This window comes from Condylostylus longicornis, unplaced genomic scaffold, assembly GCF_029603195.1.
Source record: "Condylostylus longicornis isolate FDR11 unplaced genomic scaffold, ASM2960319v2 ptg000055l, whole genome shotgun sequence".
Lineage (NCBI taxonomy): Eukaryota > Metazoa > Arthropoda > Insecta > Diptera > Dolichopodidae > Condylostylus > Condylostylus longicornis.
The window spans coordinates 7,913,374-7,936,550 of NW_026578024.1; the positions used below are offsets into that span (position 1 = coordinate 7,913,374).

The 23,177-nt window shown below is 24.9% G+C and overlaps 1 protein-coding gene across 1 annotated transcript in view; it reads right to left on the minus strand.

Moving 5' to 3' along the window:
* The window catches only part of LOC129611853 (elongation of very long chain fatty acids protein AAEL008004-like), a 101,901-nt gene that overhangs the window by 62,319 nt on the left and 16,405 nt on the right, over positions 1 to 23,177 (minus strand). Inside the window, exon 2 of the mRNA XM_055525253.1 lies at positions 8,485 to 8,509. The gene's annotated coding sequence lies outside the window, so the exon portion shown is untranslated. The remainder of the gene's footprint in view (positions 1 to 8,484; positions 8,510 to 23,177) is intronic.

Here is a 23,177-nt window from a genome sequence, read left to right on the forward strand (position 1 = left end):
TAACATAAATTATTGTATATAATAATAATTATTAAGTATATATAGTCGATAAATAATTTAAACTTGACTAGCTAGATTTCGAGAACGCAATCAACAGTAACCCTTTTGAACATCCTAGACTGTTAGAATCTAGTATGCATATTTTAAAATGGGCTTAATGCGAGAAATATAGAGACTTGTTACTATTTATTTCACCTCATCACAAATCCTATATTAGAATTTGGCCCATCTGACACTCATATTAAAATTTATTCAACCAATCAATATTTGAACCGATATTTTAATAAAACTGTACATTAGAAAAGAACGACTCCGAGAAAAACTCATTAAAGTCATATTAAACCCGAAACCCTTCTTAAGCCATCACAAATCAAACCCATTAAAATGAAATCGCAGTGCAAAACTACACAATTAGATAAAGAAGCTCCTCGGCACCCCTCTTCCCGCCCCTGTTAAAGTAAACTATTTATTGCCAATTTGTTCTTTTAATACTTATGCAGTTATTTAAGATAAAAAACTTTAATATTTATAATTACCTATTATATGGGCGTGTATAATAATTATTTAATTAAAACTGTAAACTTAAAATTATAAGACCAGTTCTAAAGGAAATCTTATAAAATTCTTGTTTTTGAAATTGCAATATTATGAATAAAAATAATGTACTTTTTTAATAATTCATAATTAAAATCTCGTAGAATAATAAAATTATCATTTGTAGTGGATAATATCACTCTCATACAATCATATACAATCTATGCTATAAATGATAAATGGCATTTCAACTCATTTGTATATAATTATAATCACATAATGAAATTATTGTCTGTTATATAAACCACGTGCTTAGCACTTATGTCGATAAATATGAAATATTTCTTAACTGTATATAGATTTTGATTATACACCACTATTTTTATTTTGTACAGGTGAACATGAAGCCTACACGCACATCACAAATTAATATAAAAGAGACTGAAGAATTTTGAATAATTTTATAAAATTTATCAATAATATTTGTCAATCTATATCCATGTATGGCTGATAATTGTCATTTTTTTTCTTGGTAATACTATTATATTTGGAATGAATTTAGAAATAATTTCTAAATTTGGTATTCCTATACGTGTAATACGTGTAAGTAGATGCACCATAACTAATGGATTATTGTAGAGGGTGTAAGTATATTCAAGATAATTTCTTAATTTCTATCTAAAATCATATTTGTAATTTTGACAAAATTATTGTTATATATGGAATTATTATAACAATATGACAAAGAAAAGAAAAGCATTCAATTTTCTGTATTTTGTAATACTCGAAATATTTTGTAATAATAAAAGTTATGTAACAATATTATTTAGATCTCTTTATACATAATGTATGAGTAGGTTTGTGCAGCATTTACAATAATACATATGTATATGCAGTAACTGTACATTTTCATATACATAACGTGCATATTACATACGAACATATTTTATTGTACCCAAATTCCAATTTATGTGAAATTATTGAACTGTATCTATAGGAAAAATTTTATTCATTATATGAAATACATGTATTATATGTATGTAAGCATAATTCAAGTATGTATACGTACATGTAGTTTTGTAAAACTAATAACTTTCAAAAACACTTTGCTATATAATGCTATCGATTGCTATCAAGCAACTTTTTTCTGTTTATGTTATTATAAATAATGGTAATAAAAATAGTAGATTTTTTTTATTATTTTTTCTTGTGATTTTAACAGTTTTATGAAGAAATTACATATACATATATATATATATATTAATTTTTATTATAGAGTAGGTGCATATATCATACAGACATACATTCACTTAACTATACAAACATATCCAACATAAGATACCTAATAAAGAAGCACTTGACTTAATGAATCAAAAGAATTTCAAAAAGAAAAATTAATATGTATACAGCACATATAGCAGTTCGAATAATATTTTTCTCGAAAAACAATTATAAAGACTAATAAATCTGCTAGCCTGGTTAAAAACTTGCCTAGTTTGCCTACTAGTTAATGTTTGCAATTTTCCCACCGAGTATATAGGGTTGAAACATAAAGTTTAAAGACACTTCGTAAATCATTCGTAAATTTTACGTGTTGTAAAGTTTGTTTTGATCACAATACCTCCCTTATTGTATGCAATGTTCTCTGTAATAAAAAAATTTAGATTGCATTGAATGAAACCAATATTGCTCTTTTATAATTGCTGTTTGCACATTTGGCGTGTAACATGTATGTAGGCATGTGAATATTTACATATATAATTACAATATTCAGGAGATGAAAAATACTATTTAAGAGTAGGTACAGGCGTACACATCTAGATACATATATCATATTCATTTCTAAGCTATATTTAGTGTTGTTGAATAAGACGATTATATAAAAAATATTCAAACTTTCTAGAAGTGCTTAACTTTAACTAAGAGAAAACGTAACGAAAAAGGCATATTGTCACGTTTATAAGAAACTATTTATGAAGTAAAATTAAAATAGAGATCATTGGGTTTCAAGGAGCCCCTCAATCTGTTTGTCTTTCAGAATTTACTAAATTTAATTGTACATTGCTACATTGAAGAAGTACTTGTGAGAAAAAAGTTGAATGGTGCAATAAAGATTTCTTAAAAACTTAGAAGAATGACCTATTAGGCTATAGGTTTATTGGGAGAATATTTTCGGATCTGAAGAAGCTCTACGGATTAACGGCCTATGTGCAATTGTATAAAACTCAAATAAAAGGTTTTAATCTGTAGAACCAAGTTTGATGGATTAAAAGCAACAACGTTTTAGTGTGTAAATGTTATGTAATTAATATGAATGACTTACAAATATAGTCTGTTAAATATTATTCTGAAAAAATTTTTTTTTAGACACAATACAAATGAAATTTAAACAAATCACTAACTATTATCAAAATATTTTCATCAACATCATCAGTACTGTATAGCACATTCACCACTTTTACTATACGCAAACCACAGCAAAGTAGCGAGTTACAAAAGAAAAAAATAAAGAAAAATAAAACAATTTTTACGAGTAGAAATACTGTCGCCAGTGATTTCGTCATTTATATTCACATAAACATACAAACATAATTGTATAACATAAAAAGAAAATTCAGAATACAAGGAGGAAAAATTTTCATCAACATTTTTTCTTTCACTTTATCGTCATTGAATGGCGCAAATCGCAAAAAAAAAACATAAATATGAGAATATAAAATTAAAACGCTTTTCTTGTTTAGCATACAAATAAAACTCTTTCCCACATACGTACATACATACACACATACATACGTAATTACGTTTTATATTAAACAATTGGAAATAGTTTTCATGACAAAACAAAATATTTAATATACTGAAAGATTTAAAATTTAACAATATTGGTAATGCAAAACAACAGTTTCTCGGGATTTCATTTGAAAAGGATGTGTTTTTAAGAAAAAGGATTGCAATGGCCAGAGAAAAGTCATGAATCTGCAGTTAAATATTACCTTATAAGTTAGGACAGTCTGAGCATAGCAATCTATTGAATTTTCGATTCTAATTATGCCTTTTTTATTTTAAAACAAGAGCAACAATATTTTCAAAACAAATAATGTAAATTACATGGTGTTGGAGAAGGCGATAGTAACGTGTATAAGTACTAGTTATTAAGTCAGACCGCTTCAAAAGCAAAACAAGTTCAATTTTATAAACATGCATGGATACTTTAACAATAATATATTTTTGATGCACATCAAACATATTGTTCATGCATTTTGTTTGATCTGATAAGAAGGTAATGAAAGTTGTGTTTGTAAACAGCCGTGAATTTTCTTTGATTGAAAAATAAAAGGCAATTCAATTCTGATTGAACAAAATCCATAAAGAATGTTTGATGTACGAACGCCTGGCTAAGGTAAAAAAAATGAGAAATAATTGTATTTTTCAAAACGTATAATGTGTTAAAAATTTACTTAATTCAAATACCGCATACATACATATTGTACATAACATGATTTTAAAAAACACACGCACGATCCCCTTAAACCAAGTTGGATATATCTAACAACTAAATAAGAAACAAAAAATTTTTTCATTGTATAGTATAGTCCTGGACGATAAATATGACGCCACAATAACTTTTGAATCAATAAATTTTATGTGGTCAATGTACAAACATCCATGTACAATATTTATGTTTGTACGTATACATAACATTTACAGTATGAACGTGCAACATTTCTAATGTAAATATAAACAAACTATGTGAAGAATTTAAAATTCTAATATACTGAATGTGTACAAACATATGCACATGCTGACATGCACATAAAAAATATTCAAGAGGGTGGAAAATAAATTTCACTTACTTTTATCACGAACAGGTGATATTTAAGTAATTCGAGAATTCTTGTAATCACTGATACCAAAGACAAAACAAAAAAAAAACAAAATACAAACTACTAAAAAAGTAAAAAAAAAAATAAATAAATTATTGTTTACTCTTTGTTATGTATGTTTGAAAACTTGTTAAATATTGAACATAGATTTGACACACCTTTACTGGGCATACATAATATGTAATAACAATAATAATAGTTATTATAATACCGTATAGCGCCAAACTAAAAACGAAAATAAAGAAAATCATTGAAACAACACGAAAAAAGAAGCAAGAGAGAGAAAAAAATGGGGGAATTTTAGAGACAGTTAATTAGAAATGACCACTTTTTTGACTTAAGGAATATTAAAGAAAAAAAATTTTTTTTGATTTATTTGAGTAAGTAAGACCATTAGAATAATGACGACGATGATAATAATAGTTATGACAATAATAATAATAACGATGATTATAACAAATACACAGACAAATAAGTATGTACGCGATGATCTTAAAATTTGTATACCAAATTAAAGTTAAAAGGTTTTTACAAATTTTTGGTTGCCCAAAAATGATGAATATTAAGTATGTATAAAATTTCCTGTATTTATTTAGGTGTTATCAACCGAAAATTGGTAATTAGTATCTACTAGATTATATTCTCATCATAACATAAAAGACTTACGGTATCAGGACTTAAAGTTTGTGTTTTGAATTTTGTTTGCACTTTAAAATTTACGTGAAGCATAAAATTTAATTTTAGTTCAAATAATGGCAAAAAAGATGGCAATACACTGAACGAATGACATTTATAACATGACACATTAATGTAAAACCAATATCCGATAAGTGTTATAATAGGTGAAAAACAAGAATTATTGTGACAAAATTTATAAATTCTTATTGGCGTACATGAAATACAAGCACTTCTTATTTCGGAGAGAGGGCGGGGAAGAACATATTTTTTTCATTTAGTATCGGAACAGAAGAAAAGTGAAAAGGAATGAAGAACAATGATTAATTAATGAAGAACAATGGCTAATTTATTTAATAGGACTCGTAAGTTCATATCAAAATAACTTTAATAACAAACACTATTGATTTAGTTACATCAATTAATATTATAAAACTACATGAATTGATAACTTTATATTTCCAAAAAAAATACTCAAGTACCCAATTAATCGTACACTTTCCGCTTCCACGTCCGTTCTTCCTTTTTCGAAAGTTCGCGTTAAAAAACTAACATTTTAAATGTAAATAAGATTGTAATTAAAAAATTATTTCTTTAAGGAAAAATTTTCACTATTTTCCTCCCCACTTAAGTTATAGCTCCTTAAATAAGACCATTTGTCAAATTACTCAATCAAATCAACCATTACCTAAAAACATTTTTTCAAATATTTCAAAATTTTTTATTTGTTTACCATTCCAAATGAAAATCACTCGTTTGGTTTGAAATTTATTGCTTTTTTCCTATATATTTTCTTTAAAATTTTCATACTAGATTTCTGGCCGAAAATATTTTTGAATACCCGTACGACTATTAGAGCTGCCATACAGCTATTATCACAGAAAATATTAAGGCTATTATATAGAAATTTTGTGCAAACAAATATGTTATTAAGGCTGTTAGGTGCATTAAATTTGTTGAAATTTCTTGATTCCTTGTGATAACTGCTATACAACTTCAATAGTTTTTCATTAATAGAATAACAAGTTCACAAGGCATGTCACAGAATTAATATGACCAACACTATTTCATCTCGTTTTTAATTACCTTTGAAATTTAAAATTTTATTTAAAACTTTTAAATACCTTTAAATTTTAAAATTACCGCTTTAAAGAACTACTCAATTTAAAATATATTAAAATATAAAATGCATGCCTTAAAAAATTATTTAAATTAATTAGAATATGAATATGACCTAGTCATAGATTTTTTTAATTTTCACATCATTAATTTTCCTAGCAGAATTAAGTACTTTTCTTTATTGTTATTAACAAATAACACCACACTTTTATTATTACCAGACTTGTAAATTTATTCTAAACATAAATAATATTAATAGTTTTATTAAATTTAAATAATAAATTTAAAACAAAAGAAAAAGAAAAAAATATAAAACAAAAGTAAATTATTTGTCAAAATAATAAAAAGAAAAAATCAATTAAAATCAAGGCCAAAACACAAAACACACCAAAATAAATTTAGTTCAAAATTTTATTGTGACATTATTAAGATGCCAATATGTCAAAAAATCAAAAATTAAAATAATAATAACAACAAACATACAAATGTGAAAAATAATTTAGTCGCGATTATTGGTTAATATTCAAATACGAGCCGTGAATACATAAAATTTTCACCTCAGCTCATATAATATTAATTAGTGTCTGTCATTATTATACTTATATATAGTTATCTAAAATATCAATTTGAAATGATTGTTTCCAAAAAGTATCATGTATACGTATAATATAGCGGTAGATGTTAGTGAGTATGTATTTACATATATGGTGTGTACTAAAGAATTTTACATTACACAATATAGTACATATGTACTTGTTATACTTATAATATACATGTATAATATATTGTAATGTAAAAGTGATAATAAAAATAATTTTGTGCTTTGCATAATTTTCCATTTAATTGTAAATGACATTGCAGTCACAATACTAATTTTGCTCTATATAAAATATACATATGTGTATTTTTTATATTATTATTTTATATTCAATACCGATTGATAAATGCAATTTGAAATTTTATACAAAATAATTTTATAAACCATAATATAATGAAAAAAAACAAGAAATTTATTCAAGTTCTTTAAGCGGCAACTCTTTTTAAAATTGTAAAACTATTTCGATATTGTACAAACCAAAATAAAAAATTAAAAATTAATTACAATCAAATCACATAAATAACTTGTATGGGACATGATAAATTCATATATACATACATGTATATGCACATAATATTTATAGAAGTATAACATGCAAGTTACATGTATGTGAGTAGGTACAACATGCATTCATTTCAAATTCATTTGAAGTCGAAGTTAGAGGATTAAATTTTTTTTCGAATTATAAAATTATACCAACTACATGGAGGTTTTCATAAGTTTGCACAATAAATTATAGTAAAAAATATATACGAACTTAGTATGCATATATATATTTAAATAAAATAATTCAATACATACATAAACATACTTAATACATATATTATACTCGCATTTACTGATAATTGAGACCACAAATGTACATTGTACAAGTCTAAATAGAAAAATTGTATATGAAAATAATAAAAACTTGCATACAAATAGTAATTTGCATGCAAGTACCTTACGAGTATAACATTCATTATTCAAATGTTATGATTTTGTTGGTGATGGTGTTATTGTGTGTGTTTGTTTTTCCTTCTTTTTTTCCAAAAAATTTTATATTGTGAAATTTTTCTGTCAATTAATATTTTCATTTCGAAAACAACCCAAAACAAAATATAACTGACTTTGAAATTAAAAAAAAGGAAAACAAAATGTCTAAGAAATCAAATATAAGCAAACAATTTTGTAAATACAATTGTAAATAGCTCTTGGTTTAAGCACTTTACATTTACATTTATAGCGAGTACAATGGACAAATATTGAATTTTAAAAATAAAACAAGAAAACGATTGTAAAAATTTATTAAGGTACTGAAAGAGTTGACCTTGATAATTTTTTTTTTAACATATTTTTGCATTTTCATTTTGAATTGGTGTGTGATTTTACCAAAAAAAAATTTCTAAATGTAAGTCATAAATATTTTAAGGACACTACCATTAAATTTAATATGAATTTTGGTCTTTTGTTCAAATTAAGTACAAATATTATTTATAGTTTTAAAAAAAATTGACAGAGAACAAATGAACTGGAGTGAGAAGAATTTTAATTCTTTTCATTTCCGCTCTTCACCTGTTTCGGTGTCTCTGTATGACGTAAAAGATTGAATGCGATGAAAAATTGAGAGTCGTCAAACAATTTTTCTTAAAATATTAATGAAATTTGTTTTGTCAAAAATTTGTTTTGACTTACCTATTTGCGGTTTTAATAAGAAAATCTGAAAATAAAAAAAAGAAAATAAAATTATTAACTGATTTAAAATTTATTATAATCAAAATATTTGTAGAAATCATTTAATTGTTTGGAAAGGAAACACTCAATTTTGAATAATGAAAATAATGAGGAATACCAAGGTTATACCTTACAAAACCGCACTTTTTAAAACAATACTTACAAATTATTCACCCAACTTCAGCATAACTTACATTTTATTTGTCAACATTTAATTATTTTAAGAAAATGATATTGGCGCACTCTGTTAACATTTTCTTGTTACATATAATTTGACATATTCTAATTAATAAAAAAGTTGTATAACAAAAATTCCCTTTATAACATTTCTCATGATACAAAAATAATTTAAATAATACTATGGGAATTTAATAATACAAAAATGGTGAATTTTCTCTTAAAAATGTCGTGTCAAGTACAAAACTCCGTTTTATTTATTTTAACACAATTTGAACTCTGGACGATTTTAAAAAAAGAATTTCTTAAACAATATTTTCAATGTTGAATAAAATGCTTTTCAATGAAGGTTTTTAATTATAATTTGTGCCATAACCCTAATTTGTGACATAAATGAGAATTTTAACTGTGACAATTGAAATTTGCTTTATTATAAGATGAATGTGAACAAAGTTTGTAATTAATTGTGTTCAAAACAAAGATTTTAGAAAATGATCTGGTGGAGACAATAATAAATTAAATTGTGGTACAATGGTAATCTAGAAATTATTAATTCGTTTATTTTTGACAAGCAATGTCAAAAAGTGACGTGAATTTTGCAAATTTATAATGTTTTAATTTAAATTTTCAAATTCTCACTATTTTTATTTCGGCATTGTTCACTATACTGATGATGTTTGTGTAATAAAATTTTGAATTTTCTTCGCAGTCAGAGATAAATTTTTGTATATTTAGAGATTAAACTTGTGAGAACGAGAAAATTTTCTGTACTCAATTGGGCAATATACATTACATACGTGTAGTTATTTGAAACTGAGGTGAATTTATTTTAAAAACAAATTACATAAAAGAAGGTGATTAAAATTTGTTTCTACATTATTTCTAATACAAATTATTAGTAAAATAAAAGTTGGAATCGATAATTTTTCTTAAGTCTTGTTACAATCTAATAAGCAGTAAAATTTCATAAGAATGAACTTTATCTGCATTAAGTAATTCCAATATGTCCAAATTAATTTTGATTATAGCCGTTTTGTAACATTTAATCGATTTTCTTTAATACAAAAATCTAATTTTATCATTATCCTTTGAAAATTACAACATTATCCATTCTGACAAAATATTTAGCAAAATTTAATTTATTTCTTTATTATAAATTGATGCCAATTAATTTTTATTTTAAATGTGGTTGAACTTTTTTAAATTCTAAATTAAACTTTTTACAAAATAGCGATTATTACGTGAATAATGTCATGAATTTTTCTTTTAAAAATAATCAAAATAGTTGGATAATAAAAGGAAAATTTTAATATTTCATCCAGGTTTTAACATTATTGTTGAAAATTCATTGTTTTCTAAAAATAAAAATAAAAGATTTTTGCTTGTAATGAGTTTTTTAAGTCCACAAATTGCCACACAAGGTAAATTTCTTAAAAAAAAAAGTTGATAATTTAGGACGTCGAAAATGTTAATAGCACTGTAATGAATTATTAATAGTAAATGTCAGTTCAATTACAAAAACTTAATTTTTAATAAATAATTTTCAGTACAAATTGCTTTCCCGGAAAATATAAAATACAAGATGCAAATAAATTTCAGAATTTAGAACAAGAACGAATGTAGAGAAACAGAAATAGACGACTCATACAGGAATTTAACTCTACAGGAAGCCATAACCACATTGAGTCACCAGATTCACCTCATATGGGATTTTTAAATAAAATTGACATAACTTATCGGAAAACCTTAACTCATAAGTTTTGAATAAAATACTAGTTTTTTATTTTTTTTTCTCTCTGTTAATAAAATTATCATGTAATCTATAAATTATCGCCGACACTAGAATGTACAAAAAAAAAAAACCCAAACAAAAATTACAAAGCGCAGTTTTATAAACTGGTTATATGCAATAATTGTGCAATTTTTATTACTAATTTTCTTCTCACATTTTTTCGTTTTTCTTTTAAAAATTCGAATTGAGGTTAACGAGATTTCAAAACTATCATAGAGTCTCACCTAATCTTATAAAATATGATATTAAATGCATGTTGTATACGAAAAGAAAATTGAAAAGTATTTCTAAAGGTGAATGCGAGTAAACTAGACTTGGTAATTTTCCGGTTTTTCTGAAAAGTAAAACCAAAAAGTAAAAAACGCATGCAAGAAGAAAAACTTTTCGTTTTTAACTGAAAAAATTTTTTATTTTCATTTTTTGCTTTTCGTTTTTCACATTTTTCTTCTCCATACTTTTATTTTTCTTTCATTATTGAAATTTTTCAAGAAAATTTTTTCTTCATTTTCTTAAAATGCATTGTAAAAAACGGCGGCACGGTGCGATATGAAATATTTTCATAATTTGAAAGAAAGAGAAGGAAAATTCTGCTGCTAAGTATTGTATAATGCAGTTGTAACTGGTTTCCAAACCATGTACATTCAACTTGGTATATGTTTATGAAAATTATGTGGAAAAAACAGAATATTTGTGAAATACTACATGGGCAGTAAAAAAATTACTTTCAATACGTTCTCCAAACGATTGATTTTCGATTTTAAAAAATGTTTTGAGTTTTGGATTTTCTTTAACTTTATGCACACACTCAAAATTGAATTACCAAATAATTAATTATGAAAAAAGCAAAGATGCTATTTAATAGAATTGCAAATATAGTTTTAGAATGTAGTAAATATGTTACTCCAGTGATAAAGTTGTGCTCATAAATTGCACTAAATTAGATTAAATAAACTATTTTTATTGAATATTCATATTAATCACTTATTTAATTTCTCTAGACTTGAAACTATAAGTGTTAGTGGTTTTCCCTGGTTCACCTGAAAAGAATGACCAATATGGAAGTAGACTGTGTCATATCTGCCTAGAGGATGAGATCGTTTTTCATTGTTATTCCAGAATTGGGTTCATTTAGTCATTTTAACACTATTAACGCGCACGTATACGTCATAAACATGCGGCCAATTGCATACGACCATTTCAAAAATTTTTAATTCCAAAAGTAAATAAAAACAGCTTATACTTCTATTTTCTGTTATAAATATTTTCAAAACCATATTCAATAAAATATTTTATTTTGATTCTAAATAAATATTCCAGAAAATGAATAATTTCAAAATTGAATCATGAATTTTGAAAATTAAAAAATATACTTAACACTTTTTTTTCTAAATTGTTCTTAAGTCTACAATAAATTCAACAAATATTCCAATTTTTCATTGATAAATCAAAGGTCAACCATTATTTTTATTGACAAACGGTAGTTCTAAGATAAATGATTTGCATTTTATAGACAACATTAACATCCCCCCCCCCCCTCCTTTTCCCACCCCATTAACCCTACGCATAACGTAATTCTTGTCACATCATTCTTACCTACCATATGTTAAACAAATTAATCAGAATAATTAATTTGTGGTCACAAATAGTTGACTAAAATATTTTTTATTTACAAATCATTTTTTATTATTTATATTTTTGTATACACACTATTCTCTATAGATTTTCATTACACTTTTTCATCCGAATGATTATTATCGTAAATCCGGGTAATAAACATTAAAATTTATTTAAAATATTAAAATATTCCATTGTATGTACATTTCTTTGAATATATATGTTTGTATGTACTTAAAAATGTAATTGAAAACAATAATAATAAAATTTTACAATTAAATTTGAGTTGTCAGATTTTATCAAAAGCTAAAAATTTTTAACGTGATAAATGTTTTTACAAATAATGTTCTGAATGAGCAAAGCCAATAACCATAATAATTGCCAATCTGTTCATATACATACATATATATTTTATTTATATCCTGATGTGTTTATCTGGCAAATAAAAAGAACGCGAAAAAAGGATGAGTCACAGTAGAATTTAAAAAAAGCGCCTAAATCTTATGAACTTTTCCATTACGCGTTTTTTTTCTTCTTCTTTATTTTCCTTCAATATTTTAATATTCTAGACTCGCGTTACCATTATAAATTTCACGTGTTTTCCTTTTAGATTTTTTCTTAATATTTGCATGGTATATATAGTAAAGAAAAGAAAAAGGGTTATTTATGAAAATTTTGTAAAAAGTGAGCAAGAAAAGAAAAAAAAGTTATACACGATTTTATTTCATTAATCGCCGAGTATAACACATTTAGAATTTTAAAAATTTTTAAGAATAAAATAAAATAGGAATTCATTTTTGTGCCCCGTCTCTTTTCTCATTCTCTTTATTAGTAAATGTGATTTACCTGTTGACTTTAATTTAATATGAAAATTATCACGTAGAAAAATGCTTTATTTACCCACCCATCTAAAACACGAGGACTAATTAATTATGCATGACAAGTACCACAATTATAAAATATTTTTAGCGTTTTGTTTTTTTTTTTGGAATAATTTGTTTATCCGCCTATTCTCTTCGATTACCCCAGTTGGCTTAATATTTAGCCAAAAGAAGATTGCAAATATTTACCGAAAAGCAAAACTTTTTTTCTTGTTCTTTTTTTTTCTTTTGTATTTTGAAATGTTTATTGTAAATTAGAATATTTATGTATTGGTAAATATATTTAGGTTTTTGTATAATGTAGATGAAGATAATTCATTGCAATTTTATTATAATAAACAATATTACGAACATAAGGTAAAATTATCAATAACAAATTTTAAATGTTGATTTAGATTTTTAGACTCGGAAGGTCAAAAACAACTCTTGGATTGTGGAAGGAAGGTTTATTATATGCTCTTGAGCATTTAAAAAACTTTTTATCCTAATAATGTAATACACTATTAAAATAATTCAACAGTAAATTCATTCGCCAAAAGGCATTTTCAGATTTAACAAAGAGGCAATATCGGTAAATAAGCAAACAATATGCGATTTGTTTGACAAACATGACAGGAGAATAGACGCAAAGAGTTTTAGCTAAGCAAAAGGTAATGTCATTAAATTTAAGAGGCAATTATGTCTAATCTGCTATGTACATTCCTACCCAGCTCTCATAAATGGACGTATTTTTAAATCTGAAATCTTGAGCCGAGGATTGTTTTTTAAATTGAGGAATGTTATGATTCGATGTACGATAATGAGCCAACATGACCTAAGTAAACGGATTAAGGAGCGCATTAACCTAATCGAATCGAACTTTATATTGTTAAATTTGAAAAAATATTCTGTCTGTAAATACGTACTTGGTGTAAAAAAAGTTAAAAATAATTTAATATTTTAATTTGAAAAAATATTCTTTGAAAAGAAAACTAGAAGAAAACCTCTAATTATCCATGCCAACAATGAGATATCGCATAATTACGTAGAGCAGAAATACTCCAACTTGTTCTTTATAAACGCTGAAAACTTGTAATACTTAGCAAAGAATTAGCAATTATGCAAAAATTTACATTCGATCTCAAATAGTTTGCGCCTACACTCACGCAAATTTCTTTATATTAATACTGCTTAAAAAGTTTTAAATTTTAAAAACTGCACGAGTTCTATAATATTAGAAAGAAAAAACTTATATTTTGCGTATTCCGTAATTTTTCTTGTTATATAAAACCTTCACAATTATTATAAAAACGCTTGTGGAAAAAGCGTTAATAATTTCCAATGTTTGCAACAATATTAAATAATAGTAAGGTAAACAACAACTTTCCAGTTCATTCAATAGTAAAATAAATAAAAAAATAATATTAAAATATAAAAATAGTAAAAAATGAAAATAACAAAAATCACTCAAGAATTGAATAAAAAAATTTATTGACTATAATAAAGCTAGTTGTTTATTCTGCACTTTGCAGTAAACATTATGGAAGATGAGATCAGAAAACTTCACAATTTTCATTCTGCTATTACTTTCCTTGTTGCAAAGACAAGTAGTAGTTGTAACAATAATGCACACTTGATTTAAAAAGCAATTGTGTTGTTTCAATTATTAGAACAATTTTGACATGCAATGTATGAGTGTCATTTGGAAAAAAGTGTTAGACGCCTGTATTATAATCGTTTCGTAATTGAATTAGTAAATAGAATAAAATGAAAGGAAGATATATCGAACACTAGCACATTTAAGAAATCTATTAAAAATTGTATAATATTATGGACAAAAATTGAAAAGTTCTGAACACAATCTTCATACAGTTTGCATCTCCCAATTTATTATAATTTAAATAATATACGACAAAATAAATTTCAATACCCACGTGAATGTAAAAATAAAATAAACGCAAAAAAAAATAAGAAGAATAAAAAAAAACAAAAATTTGCTTAAAAATTAATAAACGCTGCTCCGTCTCTTCAATATAGTTTTGTTTAACGGCTGTATAGATAAAAATTTGTAATTTATTTAGCCTTGAACATCAAAGTATTATAAATATTAAATATTGAATTTAGATTTTAACGCTTCTATTTATTATATTGAAATATCCAAAATAAAAACTAAATAATAACGATAATGATAAAAAATATTGAAAGCGCGCCTCTTCTGCTTAAAAAAAAATTCTCAAAACAGAAATTTAAACGTTTACAAAATACAAAAAAAGGAAGAAAAAAAACATACGCGCTTTTTTTTTCTTTTTGTTTTTTTTTGCGATTTTTTCATTTTTTTTCACATCATCAGTAACTCTACTATTTGTTCGGAAAATATTACTAAACAAATCTAAAATCCCAATGATAAACAAGCGAAATGTTTATGTTTAAATGTTTTGCTCATATATTTTTAAATATGAGTGTATGTGTGCATTTTTAGAGTGTTTTTATAAAAATTAAACTGGTTAAAATTAAATTCACAAGTTCTCTCAGTTTAAAAATGTCAAAATAATCATTAAAAGCTGAGTACGAATGAAGTATAACAAAATTTCATGTCATGGAGTAATAAAATTGAAGGCAAAAGAGGAATAGGACGTAAACGGTTGTCGTAGCTGAGAAATATAAAGCAATGGACAGGCATTACATAAATATTGGGGAACTAATACAAACATAGCAGCTGATAGAAATGTGTATCAAAATGTAGTCGCCAGGATCATGTGACCGCTAACATTCATTAATTGCATAGGCAGTAGAAAAATAAGAAGGAGTAATAAATTAACAGTTTCCTTAAAGTATACAATTTTATTAATTAAAAATGAGAAAATTGAAGAGAAAAATAGTCAGAGTACTGTTATTGCTTTATTATTTGAAAATATCATGAAGTTTCGAAGAGTTACGGAAAATCCCAAAGTAATCTGAATTATTCTCTCTCGATAACTGTTTAATTGGTTTAATTTAATATTTATAATAATTTAATGGGGTAAACAGTTGAACTTGAATGAGAGCGAAACCGATTTAATAAAATTATATAATTGTGCTCAAATATCAGAGAAAGTTCTTATGAGATTTTTAAGAATAAAACTATTGTAACTATTAAAGCCGTTTTGCAAAAAAAGCGTTAGTTCCACACACTAAATAAACATGATAAGCACCTAAAATTCAGCGAAAATGCATGACATTTATTCTCTCCTGTACCAATCAATTACAATTTTTATAAAATTTTTTGCAAAATTTTTTCACCAAACCTTGTCCTTTTTTTTCTTCGAGATGAACAAGGAATAATTCTTTTATACACATTACTTTTTTATTTTAATATTTCGCCGTTTATAATTTCAATGAATGCTAGAACGCTATTTTACTTCTTTAATTTTTACGTTTATTGATTCAACCTTAAAGGTATACATTTTCGCTATCTCAATGAACTTCTATCTAATTTAATATTTTATTTGTTTTTTCATTAACAAAAAAAATCAGAAGCTTTTTAAATGTTTTTGGTTTGTAGATTTGCTTAATTTGGTCATTTTTTACCCCTCTCTCTATGTATTTATTAATAATGTAGTTTATTTAGTTTAACACTTGTCTTATAAATAACAAGTATAAGAGCTTGACTTTGAAGTTTTTAATAGATTTTTGTATTGAATTTGCATATTTACATTTCACACCCTGGAAAAGTTTTTGCTCTTATTATAAGTACAATTTAAATATTATTTTATTCAATTAAACTTGAAATTTTTATGATGCTAGTTAAAATACATTGAAATATTTTATTTTATTTAATTAAAAAAAAAATATTTTTAGTTATTTAATGTATAAAATTTTTGATATTAAAAAATGAAATTGTGTTTAAAATGCAGTCGACGCTGTTCCGGATAAAATTGTTTTGCAAAAATGTTTTAATTTTAAATAACAAATTGTTCGTATGGGTCCTTTAACTTTAAATAATCTAAAATTTTAATAACTCTCTATTTTACAACACCATTAATTCTAATTGTCTATTCTACACATGTATGTATGTTTACTTACAAGTACATGTTTTTTTTATATACATAATATATAAAAAATTAATATAAAATAAACATAAACATGAAATTTTTGCGAAACTATAAGAATTAATAGGTGTTGTTCAAATTTATCACAGGTTTATTTTTTCGCTAAATACATAAGATATTTTCGATAATATGAAAATTAAACATAAAAACTGTACTCTAAAATCAATATGTAGTTTAAGAATTTATGTACCATAACAATCATTTTCACATATGTTAATATTGTTATCAATATTTTTGTAATATATATACATACCCACATACATATATTTAATTGACACATAAATTAGCACATTTAGATTTTATGCTTCAAACATAAACTATACAGTTGGGAAATTATTTTTCAAAACATACCATGTAAGCGGAATTATGTAAAAAATTTAAAAAAATATTAACCCTTATGATGTTGAATTATTACTAGTGTACATTCAATATAATTTATGGTAAGTTAAAGAAGATACAACCTTAAATTAATATACAGGATTTATTGAACTTTTCATTGCTTTCTCAGCCATGTAGCAGCTAGTTCGAATTCCAACACAATTTATGAAAACTTATTGCAATATTTTTGTATTATGTCATATGTCAAAATACGTAATATTATGCAAATGAATAAATTTGGAAAATAAATAATAAATTTGATAACACAATAACTTTTATGTATACAATAACTGCCTTTATATAGATAGTGTTATTAAAAGTTCCCTGTAATAGTAAATGTACCTGTTGGGAATAGTAATTGATTAACAGTAATTTTTTGCCAAAAACAATTTTCAAAATTATGGACAGAGTAAATTACCACCATTACACAGTAAAAAATTTACTGAACCTTTCAAAATTTTTGCCCTAAAAAATTTTATTTTGGACAAGACAGATTCAATATAATCTTGTACAACAAGTAATTGCATTGTCAATTCCATAATTTGTAAATATTTAAAAATATTCAAAAATAATTAATAATTATTTTAAAATATTAAATGCAAACAATTATTTTTCATAAATAATTAATATTCCGTTGTAATAAACTATATATATACGCATGTGTATATGTGGTAATTAAGTGTTAACGTAATTTTATAGCAAAGCTGCCAAAATTTAATAAATTTTCATTGTTAAGTGAATTTACTATTCAGTGAATCAATTTTATAGTACGGTAAGTACAAATTTTACATTATTGTAGTAAATGGTCGAAAAAATTTTTGGGTAAAGCATTTTTACCCAAAAAATTTTTTCAATACCAAACTCATCATTTTTAAGCGCAGAGCATTAAAAGCAATAAGAAAAGAAAACATAAATGATACGGTAAATTTAACTAATGATTTTTCGAATATTCCATTAAAATGATGAAATTTAAAAAAATAAAAAAAAACTTGAGTTTACATAAGAAAAAATTTATTAATAAATTTCTTATGTTAACAACAGAATTAGAGCAAAGCAATATTACATTTACTGTAAAACATTTTAACACTTTCAATTAAAAATTAATAATTTTTAGAGGATTCTTTGAAAGAGAAAATTACATAATATCAAGCCCTTTGATTCTTGAACAAAAGGCCGTAAATGCAACCCTACATAGGGGGAATAGTTCTAATGGCCTACGTAATATATTTAAAAAAATACATAGAGTAAAAATAAAGACAATAAATAAAGAGAAACTATTTTTTGCCCAAAATTATAAAAATATTCTTAAACATTTACTTCAAATTCTATGAATAAGATTTAGCCTTTTAGTTAAAAACCTCGATGCTGAATTTCTACACAAAGTTTGTTCAAAATAAATTCAAAAATAAACCTGAAATATAGAATTTAGAATAAATTCATTGGTTGATATTTAAAACCCAAAATATGAAGATGATCAATTCACCGTTATAGAAAGTTTCATCAAAATCGGTTGGTAGGAAAATCATAGTTCATTCGAAATTCGGTGAAAGGTTCATTTCCATTGTATGTGAATTGTATTGAAGTCACAAGAGCTAAGTTATTGTTTGAAATTCGATCAGAAAAAATCAATTTCAAAAAATCAAACTCATTTTTCGCCACCCTGTACAATAAAATGCATACAAAACAATTTTTTTTTGATTCATAATGTAAGATTCTTAAAATATAATACAGTCATAGTTTTTTAAAATTAATATCTGATTAATCAAATTATTCAAGCGTAGACACAAAAATATTTCTGAAAATTAGAAATTCTTCTCGCAAAACGTGTCTTTGCATCAAACTTTGATTTATGGGCACAATACGTAATATACATATATTGTTTCTTTTCTACGTTTAAGCATTACAAAACAAAAAAAAAATAATTTTTTCATTCTCATATAGTCTCATACAGGTGTAAATATGTATGCATGTGTGCAGGTTTCATATAAATTCATGTAATATGTTAAATACAATGTAATTATCCGAACACATTTAACCAAAGTATAGTTTATAGCAGTTACAGTGCATAGACTAACAATAAAATAATTATGGGTAGCGGCTATATGCGTGCAAATCAAAAAATATGTATGTTGTAAAAAAAACTGCACCCGTTGCAATTTCTAAAAAATAAATAAAAGAAACACAATAACAAAATTGATATTATTCTATACGCAATATTTATTTTTTTAGCATTTAGAATTTAGAATGACATTGATTTGTAAATCTAAAAATTATTTTATATATGCAATGCATTTATAAGTATATAGGCTCGTTTCAATACCTTGAAATTTATAAGATTCATCCAAATTTAAAGTGTATATAATTTATTTTGAATACACCTGCAATTATTTATTTGTGAGTTTAAAATGCTGGGATTACAATAATTTCAATTCATATGGTATGACTGCAATTCATAGAAAATTTAAGCATGTGACTTTCAATTGAAACAATTAATATGTTAATATTTAATTAGCGATTAAAATGCAATATTGATGTTAAAAGAATTTTCTATTATTCACTTAACCCAAAATACGATATTATGAGAATAAAATACAAATTAGATTAAAGGCATAATGAATATATTTTGTGTAAATTTTTTAGATCTATGCTTTAATATTATTTAATAAAATAATCTATGTCTTTAACTGAATATTGAAATGAGTTTTTAGTGGTGATTCAGTACAAAAAGTATTTTTTTTATTCTGAGCTAACTATCTTAATTTTTTAAATCAAATTGCACATCTTAATTTTTCAATCATGTCAAAATATTCAATGCCTACTTATATAAAATCGGTACTACTGTACGACTTGAAACATGACTGACGGGCACAGAGTGTATAAATAAGGCACAGGCATATATCAACAGATGCCTCAGAATAATATGTTCAATATTCTAGGTCAGAACAATTATAAATAATAAACTATGGGCGATTACAGACCAGAAACCTAAAAATGCAGCTATAAAAGAAAGAAAATAGAGATGGCAGGAACACACATTACGGAGGCTGAATAGTATGATAGCCAGACAAGTACTAGATTAGAACCCGTGGCGATGAACCACACTTAATGACGCCGAATCAAGTGGAAAATTTTAGTCAGAAATAAATTGACTAGTGCAAAAAAAAGAATGCGATTCAGAGGATTTGTTTAATCCCTATGTTCTCATCAGAAATGACAGAAGAGGAAAGAAATATTCTCTCCTTGATTGACGTATGCGTATGTAGCATACGTCAATTTCTCAAAAATACAAAAGGTTGAAATTTTTTGTTTGTCAGGTATATCGCATAATTCAATTAATTTTTTTAATATGTCTTATTTAAATCATAAGTAATAAGAAAAATTAATGATTACAAAAGCATTTTTATAAAAACGAAAAATTTAATGAATATTCACTGATACAAACGTGCTCCATTGTAATTTTTTTGCATAGTAAATTTTTTGTGTTATTTAAGAATGCAGTCATTTTGTTTGTTTACGTTTTTTTTTCTATATATATATTGTAGTATTTTATTAACCTTGATATCATATGTAAAAATAAACTTTATGTTATTTAACAAGCTTTTAATGTTTTATATAGACATATTTGTAAATTGTTCCGCATTATGAGAACTTAAGCTTGTAGAAATAAAATGAATTCATGTTCAATGCATAAAAAATATTATAATAAGGAATTTTTTTTTATTTATTAATATTGTATTCTAAAACTAATATAATTGCGTAAAATGCAAAAAAATATATTTTGTTACAAATTTACGGTATGAAAATTTAAAGTATATAAATTCAAGCTTTAGAATTGATTCAACTGCTTTTCTGTTTAAAGAATTCACTGTACTGTCATTGAACTGAGATTCTATCTCCTCTTTGTTATTGCAGTTAATGTGCTTTTATACATACATGCCTAGTATGTGGGCTTAATATGATAATTTTTCTAAATGGATAGTCTTCGGAGTATTTAAAATTTCAAAATGGTTGAGATAATCAACAAATTCTTATTTTTTTATTTCGTTATCCTTCCTACCTATGGTTGAGATTTTAAATAATTTTTGAGATTTCTTATTATTTTGTTTTCCTTCCCTGCTATCACCATTAAAACTTAGAAAAATTTTAATTTTCGGCTGGGTAACTTTGTTTGGCTAGGCTACAGAAAAAATATACTTTCTTGTCCAAAGTAGAAGAACTTTTTTTTACTTAACGGTTAACGTTGCAGACCTTTTAACTGAGATAATTTAATTTAATTTTTATGCTAGCACAGATTTTATAAGAAGTTTCTTCCTTATTTTCTAATATTCCTCCTAAATGTATGCAATATCCGAAAAAAAATGTGCTACTTTATTAAATCGCTTGTTTAATCTTCCATAGGACGAATTCCAAATTGGTCACCATAGCTGAAATTTGTTTTAAAACGGACTTTGTAGTTTCTACCTCAAACAAATTAAAATTTGTGTTTAGTGAATTTTATAATTTCTAAAAAATATAAGTATCCAGAATTTACACCCATAAATCGGCAGTTTTCAAATCAACAAAAGAAAAAAATAATTTAACATTACAAAAATTATTATTTTTACAAAATTCGAAATGTTTTAATGTGTAATTACAAGGGTAGTATATTCATAATCATACATAAAAAATATAATGACCATTAAATTTTTTTAACATGAAATTCATTGACCAGCAGCAGCATTTTATGCATTAATGAACATATAAAATATTTATAAATTAAATGTGCTTGTACACACGGCAAAGACACGTATATTTTTTAATTGACTTGTAAAATCGGAAAATAAACTTTCCGTTTCATTCTATATGATTGCTTTTTCATATAACAAGTACATATATACAAATAGCTTATTTTCATAATAAATAATTATTGTGCAACAAAAAGTTATAAATAAAAAATTTAAAATTCTTAACACGTTTTTTCACAGAATTTAAGAAACGAAAACAAACTCTAGATCTGGTTGGTAAAAAGTAATTTTTTATTATAAACGTTTTTAATTTAATATTAACGCATACATATTTACTATGAAACAGAAATAAACTTTTAAATTGATCCCCCATGACATTATTTGCAAAATACTGCAACTTGTTGTAAAAACACGGCCAATATCGACTTAACTAAAGTTGAATCAAATCAGTGGTTTTTGAAGTAGCACTTTTCTTTTGATCAAGTAAAAAATATTTAAAAATCATTAAATTACCAAAATATATGTAGGATTGCATACGTTTAGGATGAGTGAAAGAAAAATATTGAAAAAACTATTAGTGGTCGAAATATAAGGTGCTGAAATTTCAAAATTTTAAATTTTCGAGAAGTCAATTTTGAATTTCGGAAAACTTGAGCTAGCATGTGGAGACTTTTTATTGGTGTCTAAAACTTCCTGAAATTTCAAACTTTCGGCTTTCAGTGTAGAACTTTAGAAAGGCTTTAGATAACTTCAGCGGCCATTTTGTTTTTGTATTCTTTGACTATGTTGTTTTATGGTCGTTGTAATGTTAGACAGTGTTGAAGCTAGTCGTTACCTTTCTGTATTTGCAGAATTTAGTATTTGTTTCCGATAAAATGAAAAGTAGTCTGTTTGTTTATAATACTTCAGTTTTTTTTTCTTAAAGAATGAATAACGGTCGGACAACAGAGAATTTAATAAGCACTTTTTTTCTATTTTTTTCTTAGAAGAATCCTACAAAAGGATGGATGACATTTAAATT